Source organism: Seriola lalandi, unplaced genomic scaffold, assembly GCF_002814215.2.
Source record: "Seriola lalandi dorsalis isolate HSWRI2012SDOR001 ecotype SW California unplaced genomic scaffold, Sedor1 jcf7180002054571, whole genome shotgun sequence".
Taxonomy (NCBI): domain Eukaryota; kingdom Metazoa; phylum Chordata; class Actinopteri; order Carangiformes; family Carangidae; genus Seriola; species Seriola lalandi.
Window position 1 is genome coordinate 315,936 of NW_019525124.1, and position 8,372 is coordinate 324,307.

Below are 8,372 nucleotides of genomic sequence, written 5' to 3' on the forward strand. Positions count from 1 at the left end.
ATGACGAGCACATGCCAGCACACACACACACACACAGATATATTTCTCATACACAGGTCTCCTCACCATCCCTCCTCCCTCTAAATGTCCACCACCATCTGTGCCTCCCGCCATCAGCTCTAATGTTGCCTCATAAGAAGCCGCTCATATCTGCACAGGCAGAAGGTGATGTTTACTCTGCCACGTTCTTACCTTTCCTTCTTCCTCCCTCCGACCCCACCTGCACCAGCCCTTCTCCTCTGTCTCCCACCGTTAATTCACTTAATGATGGTAGCACACCTCGTAAAGAGCGAGTGATTAAGCAGAAAAGTCCCCCGGTATACACAAACTTTGTTTAGGCATTGGAGGAGCTTTGTGAGGTATTGACTGCCCTTCCTCCACAACCTTATGGCAGCTTGATGTGGCTAAGAGTAAGACATTGATTGTGAGCATCACAGTCTGACTGTGGATCAATGGTGAGGCACGTTTTGCAGCGGCCATGGCCAAATCCTGTGGGCAGTCTAAGGTCAGGTCTGGTTCTGCCAATACATGTTAGTCAGCACTTGCAGGAGCAAAGCCTGTCTGCTGTGAGACTAATGCGCCGGCAAAACCTATGGAACCTATGACAATACACACTTTTATCCCAAAACACACCGTCTAAATGCTGCACGTCATTACTCTGTGTGACTGAGTCCAAGATGGTCTGAACGATTCTCTCCAGCAGTGCCCCTTAAAAATGCCAATAGCTTCCTAATCAACATCAAGCTATTACACATATACATATAGTTGGGTATTGATGTGGAGGAAGAATTTTTTTTCCGGCGAAATATCCAGGATGTAAGATCAATGGAGCGATTCAAGAGGGCTCTCTTGCATTAGAGTGTGTCTCTCTTTAATTATCTCTGCTGCAAATGGCCTTAACGAGGGGAAGGACTCTTAATTGAGAGGGGGGAGGAGGGGTTGATGAACCTCAGAGACTCTTGGAGGCGGTGTGCCCCAGCTTGCCAAGACCAAATCCTCATTTCTACACTGGCAGTCAGTCACTCACCCTGCCAGAGGGGACCTGTGCCACAATCCATGTGTGTCAATAAAACTAGTGAGTCAAATGTAGTGGGAAAGAAACTGCTGTGTGTTTTCTCACAACTTCCTTGTCCAAATACAATGATCATAACTTAAAATATGCCTATTTTACAAAAGAAACTGTGTTTTTTTTAGTTGTTTAGTTTATAGTTTTCTGAGTAATTGAAAGAAAAAGCTGTAAAGAAGTTTTAACTGAGTCTAAATAAAAACTGTTTAACTGTTGGAAATTAATATTGGGAGTGAAAATGAATTTGGCCATATAATTTTTAAACCGAAGGTTGCATGTATAATGGGATAGCATTCAGGTGAGTCTATCCCTCTCTCTACATACAGTTTCCAGGTTACTAATTTCTCTTCATTATAACTTAATTTCTGATTTATATTTGACACAAAAATGCCACTGTCTCCAAATGTTAAAGTTATTAAAAAATGTTTCATGTCTGTGTCACATTCTGATTCAGCCTAGACAGAGAAACTATAGTGAAAGGTGTCAGTTTTATGTGATGTTGCTGCTATGATGTCACTATGACAGGTCTTTCCTCTGTCTATTTCTGCTGGGAGACACGCCACACATGAAAATCTGTAAATTGCCAAATCTCTAAATCACACGACCTCACCCAGACTGTGTGTTCACTCTAACTACATGGGCACCAAACTGAAAACCAAGATGTTCTGCAGCTGCCACGCAGCCAGCGTGTTCCTGTTCTAACTCCATACTGCACAATATAACCCACTGTAACACTACAAAGTCACATTTGCTTATCCATGACATAAAGGTGGGATTTGTTACCTATTGACTACGGGTTGGTGAACTGATGTAGCTGGTGAACTAACCATTAAATTCTTTTCTCTCTACTAATCTGTTTACTCCCCCTTTGTATTTTGTCATTTTACAGCATTTCTGCCAATAAAAAGTTATTGAAGATAGAAGATAAAGCTGTCCCTACTAACAGACATTATCAACATTCAGTTAGCAAACTTGTTAGCTCATTAGCTTAGCTTGGACATTAATGGCACAATAATTGCAGGCAGTTTATCCAAAGAATGTATTTGTACAATTAACTCCTGTGTATTAACTGTATAGGATGAGGTTGGATAAAAGTGAACAGTGCAATACACTTGAATACCACTCTACCTCTAATAACCTCCTGTATTTTGGACTCTCTGACTCTGCTGTCCCCTATTAAGTCAGCATTGCCAAGATGGCATGCTAACAGTCAACAGTGCAAATTCACATGACAAAGTTCACCATAAATTTAAAGGTTAGACTTGTAGGGATTTATTTTGTCTCCTCGAGCAGATGCACTGATCATGGCAATTATATTGCAATGATTTTTTTAATTTGATTGGGGATTGTTATGCTGTTCATATCTGTACAAAGTGCATTATCCAATCATATATGAAAAATGTAGATGTGTTTCTTTACATTTCAATTGTTTAATGATCATGTAAAACAACACACTTATGACATCTGGATAAAATACCTGAGATATACAGCTGCATCTGATCCTCTTAACTCTAATTGTATTTTCTCCTGTGAAATTACAAGTGGAAGATTGTTCACAGCAAAACAATTTGCCCTCACCAAGCACTTATCTTTAAAGATGGCGTATGGTTGTAATTGTGGTGTTTCTATTCCTTCCCTGGTTCAAACGAAAGAGCAGATTGCAGATATGGAAGAAAAAAATACATGACTATAGTTAAAAAAGATGTACTCTACAAAATAACTTTTCAAAACAGCAACACATTTTGTGCATTTTTATGTTTTTACTTTACTCTGGATTGCATGTCTCTCTTTGGGTTGGGAAAATTAACTTCCAGTTCTAGTAGAAGTGTTCAAGCTGAACATGAAGCTTTAGACAAGGATTTCAGCTGGGTCACAGGGGGGGTGGGTGCCATCCCAGTATGCATGAAGTGGAGGACTGGGTAACATGCTATACTAGTCCCTAGCCGCTCACAGTTACAACCAACTGATCAATCAATCATGCTGTGACCAATTAGTCAGTCAATCCTAAACTGAATACTCTAATCAAGAAACATGTGCAAGAAAGAGGGCATTTCTGTATGTTTGTACAACAATGGCCAGGTGAGAAGAGGTAAGAAAAGAAACAGGGTTTAAACTTTTCTCCCAAGCTTGATGACTTATCTACAAAGTGTTGCCTGAACAACTTGAATGACGAAATCACTTGGGAAAAACAATAAGAAATCAACCTACTCCAATGTCTGTCGTTCACCCTTGGCCCCAGGTGACCCAATGATTCCACTCGCAATAACAAACCGAGTGACAGCAATGGCCTTAATAACAACCCTACACTTGTATAACCAAGACCTGGATGTCTGAGAATCTCTCACCAACAATGATAAAATTAAGTTTAGTAAGACTCTGGGTTATTTTACCACTTTCAAAATTGTGAGACAGTAAAAACTCTTGTAAATAGAAATATTAGACAATCGCTGTAAAACTTGGTAACGCTACGTCTAAGCAATAACATTTTTCTATGGCAATAACATTTTTCTGGCCTTTCAACGAGGCCAGCGACGTGGTTAACTTAGACGGGAATAATCGAGAAGATCTGTCAATGTAACGCAGACACAAAAGACGAGTATTTTACCACTTTCAAAATTGTGAGACAGTAAAAACTCTTGTAAATAGAAAATATTAGACAATCGCTGTAAAACTTGGTAACGCTACGTCGTGGTATATTGGTGAGGGGAACGTTTTCTTGACACTATTTTGGTCCCTTAATACCAGTCAATCAACGTCTGAAAGACGAAGGGGACCTGAGTATTGTTGCTAGCAACTTGGATACCTTTATGATGTTTTGCCATTCTTCACAGTGCACATTGTACATGACTTCATGCCATTGCAGAAAAAGCATGTGTGAAGCAAAAGTCATGCCCTGTGTGAGGCTTGACCTCATGACCTTCAGATTATGAGACTGACGCAGTGCCTACTGCGCCAACGAGGCCAACGACATGGTTAAATTAGATGGGAATAATCTAGAAGATCTGTCAGTGTAACGCGGACACAAAAGATGAGTTTTCCCGGACACAAAGGTTAGGGTGCCCGTGCCTAAAGAAAAGCAGATACAATGTGCATTACTGAAGCACTGGTATCCCAACAAACACTACTTCGACTGTGTGTACTGGCTATTTGCTCTCACGTACCACATAGAACACTGACTGTCCATTGTGACAAAGGCTCAGAAGCAGTATAGTGCTCCTAATAAAGTGCTCAGTGAGAGCATGCGTTGCATTGGCCGGGAATTAAACCCCGGCCTCACGCGCGGGATGCGGGAATTTTTTTGCTAATCGCCCTAAACCGTCTCCCATTCATTCCCTATGGTAGTTTTAAAACCACTACAGATGTAATATATGTTTGGCCACTATGACTTGGTGGCGCTGTTCTCGTTTTTTTTATTTTTTTCTCTAAACCTTTTTTCCACGCAAACCTCATAGGAGACAAGACAAGTCAATAGACTCGCTACGATTCTTACACTTTGATGTCATGAGGTCAAGATGCACAAGAAAGTGCTATTCTTCCCAGGGAAACGCTGTGTGGTGTTCCGCAAGGGACCACTCGGATTTCTCCTCCAGCACCCGTCTGAACAAGCCAGGCGAATCAACGATGACCCCGCTCTGCAGGACAAGTCTGCACCCATGAGGGAGGACCTGGTGCGGCAGAATGCTCTGGCTGTTGTCTGTCGGGGGGGGGGGGGGTGCCTCAGACATGACAGAGGTGCTTGGAGACTACATCCTACAGTTTGGGAAGAATAAAGGGTAGTCCTTTAGGCGGCTTTTGATGAATGATATAGGATACACTGTGTATCTCATCAAGAACTTCCAAAAGGAGGAGGGATCAGAGTACCTGTATGGCATAAGGGCATAGCAGGGACAGCCTATGGTCATTTGTTCATTATGCTCTCGGTTTTACGGAAATCCAGTCCCTAATAACATATGAGGCCAGCTTAGTGGGTGTTGCAGCAGCCTCAGCAGAAGGTGACCAGCTGGTTGGCTTTGGCACCCGGGCCAAGAGCACCTGGAAGGAGATATGGGATAGCAGAGGTGATGGCTATACAAACTTCATCCTGGGAAAGAGCTACGCCCCAGGGACACGCATGGGCAAGCTGCAGCAGTACCTGCGGAAGAGGCAGCAAACTGCCACGGCTTCCGCAGTGGCTGAGCATGGCCCAAGGACCCCTGCCAATCCCATGGGTAAGTTATTTTATTCATATTTTTTACTCACATTTCTTACATGGAATGTAAGGTTAGTACTTATGTCTTGCCAAAAATAGTGATTTAAATCTTTCTCGTATACATCTATATTGGAATATACATTACATGTGACAAATGTTATTAATCTATCCTAAACTGGGCAAACTAATTCTTGTTGATGTACACTCTAATTGTTGTGTGCACCACAGCGATGGATGAGGATGACGAGATGGAACGAGCGATTTTGAACATAACACCCTCTAAGCTACAAGTGCAGCGCTGTAAGCACACTGTTATTACATTGACCAAATGTCAGACTTGATAATGGTTAAGTCTGTTTATAATCTAATGTCTCTTCTATTTATTTCTCTTTGTCTGTCTGTAACCAGTTGCTGTGCCAGTATCAGCAGCAGCAGAAGCAGTAGCTCCCACACCAGGAGGGTCATCAGGAGCAAAGACAGGTTTCTAAATGAAGGGTTTCAGGACTGGAGTACAATTATTTTACATGATGAAATGCCCTCCAAAACTGAACCTTGATTTTAATCATATTGATTGTGTTCTGGCCATGTTCCTTTAACAATCCGGCCCTATGCTGGAGTTATACTGACTGTCCTAAGGACTATGAATTGATACCTGCCATGATGAACTGATTCCAACAGCAAGGATGGTGAGTATGCACTGTTGTTCTACATACATCTTGTTTCAAATTAAGCCGTCTTGAATACTAACACCTGCATGCTTGTTCATTGAGTCATATTGCTCTAAATCCTTGTGCCTTCCTTTAAGAGAATGCTGTGCTCTGTTTAAGATCCCGGACTCCATTCCTGGTGAACATCGACAATGGGATGCGTTGAAGACTACTCCCTCCATTATTGCTGCGGCCACCTCTGGACCACTGGCAAATACTTGTACGTCACGGGCACGTTACATCCCCAACATGGTTGTGAAACTGGACTTGTTCCACTGCCTGAGGCGCTTTACACAGGAGTGCACCTCTGAGCATCATCCTCTGTTCAGTACTTTCTGCCAGCTCCTCTCCGCTGCTTTCTCTGTGGTTGATCAGGCAGGAGCTGCCATCAGAAGATGACCAGGAACATCCAGTACCAATGTGTATAAAGTTTTGCTGTATATTATAAAGTAATGACATGATTAACTGAGGAACTCTTTTTGCTTTATTGTATTCCAGAAATCTCACATGCCCTGCCCCTGCCACTGAGGTCCACGCCAAGAGGTGCCCGCACCGGACCCATTAAAACAGGTGGCCGGGTTTTTGTGTTGGACCACACACGCTGGACGCCACCTATGAAAGATGTGATCAACGGCTTGTTGCAGAAGTACCATGGGGAGAAGGAAATGCTGCAGCATGTGGATCAGGAGTATGCAGACATGATTCATCGGTCTGCCTCAGATCCCAACAGCTTGCCGCACCCCACAACCAGGTTGCACATATCCCGCTATGTGAAGCACCTGGCAAAACTTTTTGACACCAGTTCTTCTTTGAACACAAGCCAGGAAAAACTTCTGCAAGTTGTCCCTCACACAAGAGTCACGGTACCTGTATCCAAGGAAATGCAGATTCAACGTTGGAACTGGAGTGCTGGTGTGTCAAGAAAGACTACTTCGACTGCTATCATCATGTGCCAACTACAACACCAACTGCTTTGAGAGCAGCGGTTGGCTTTACCAATGAATAGTATGGTGCTATAATCTTAGTGAGCCTCAATGCATTGGCCGGGAATCGAACCGGGGGCCTCCCGCGTGGCAGGCGAGAATTCTACCACTGAACCACCAATGCCTGCCTGCATAGGATTTTTACAACTGTAGTGAATCGACCACTAAAAGGACCATTAGTCTCAGGCTGAATTGTTTGTCTGACAGTGAAATAGCTTTGTAAAGTCCCTCAGTCAACTCCTATCTGGTGTCATATTGGGAGGGTGGTGGGTTTCCCACCATTTCTGTAAGTTTGCCTGTGCTGCTGTTTGTGGTATTGGTACATTGCAGTTGTGTAATTCTTACATAAAAGCCCATTGTTCCAAAATATATTTTGTTACCACAATGTAAAATTATCCCAAAATTATCCAGGTAGCCCAACGACTCTTAACGTCTGTTGTGACAACATCCAGGAACCTTAGCGAACCGAGTGACAACAACGGCCTTAATGAGAACCCCACACTTGGAAAACTAAGACCTGGATGTTAGAGAATCTCTCAAACATCGGACAGCCGACCATTTCCTCCAGATAAAGTACATTTACCCTTGAGAGGATATTGGTTGTATTTCTACTTTGATATCTTGACGGCTCTCGGGCCTTTCACAGAGGACCTGAGGTGCAGGCAAACGCAGCTTCACCGTTCAGTTAATAATCCTCATGATTTCTACCTGTTGGTACACATCCCCCATTTTTAAACATAGATATAATACCAATGCTTGTTTACGGTGACCGTGACTGGCGACCTGGCATCGGAAGCGCTTTGGTTAACCGCACGACTTTTATCCAGAATCTGACCCAGAGGGAGAGGCTGCTGAAGAAGTTCAAACTCTACAACTGCAGCAGGACGTTTCTGAATGGTTGGTAACCAATTTTATCATCATAACATCTTCCTTTATCATCTGTTGTGACAACATCCATGAGATGCCAACTAAAAGGGCCATTAGTCTCTGGCTGAACTGTTTGTCTGACTGTGAATACACACCTAGCTCGGGGAGTGTCACCCAACTGGGGGGAAGTGTCATCTCCCTTTATGGCGACATCAAGGGAAAATCTCCATGGTAAAATGGAAAAGATATCTCAATGTTATAAAGACACAAAAGCCAAGTTGTCCCTCACACAAAAGTCAGGGTGCCTGTATCCAAGGCTAAGCACATACAAAGTCGGCACTAGAGCGCCAACCAAGTGACAGCAACGGCCTTAATGAGGACCCCACACTTGGAAAACTAAGACCTGGACAATGACCACGTCATCTCTGACCATGTTAACTCAGACAGTGACAATGCCTCTGAATGTTCTTTCTTCAGTTACTCAAAATCTTACAGCTTTGTGCCACAAGTTAAAGAAAACTTAAAGCACCGGCGCTCCAGAGTTCGCCGCACTGAGTACT

At 43.1% G+C, this 8,372-nt stretch overlaps 1 non-coding gene and 1 pseudogene across 1 annotated transcript; one reads left to right on the forward strand and one right to left on the reverse strand.

Moving 5' to 3' along the window:
* Window positions 1-4,578: 4,578 nt before the first annotated feature.
* LOC147818510 (uncharacterized) lies at window positions 4,579-7,473 on the forward strand (annotated as a pseudogene).
* trnag-gcc (transfer RNA glycine (anticodon GCC)) lies at window positions 6,998-7,069 on the reverse strand. The gene has a single exon. It is a non-coding gene; the product is annotated as a tRNA-Gly (tRNA).
* Window positions 7,474-8,372: the final 899 nt, after the last annotated feature.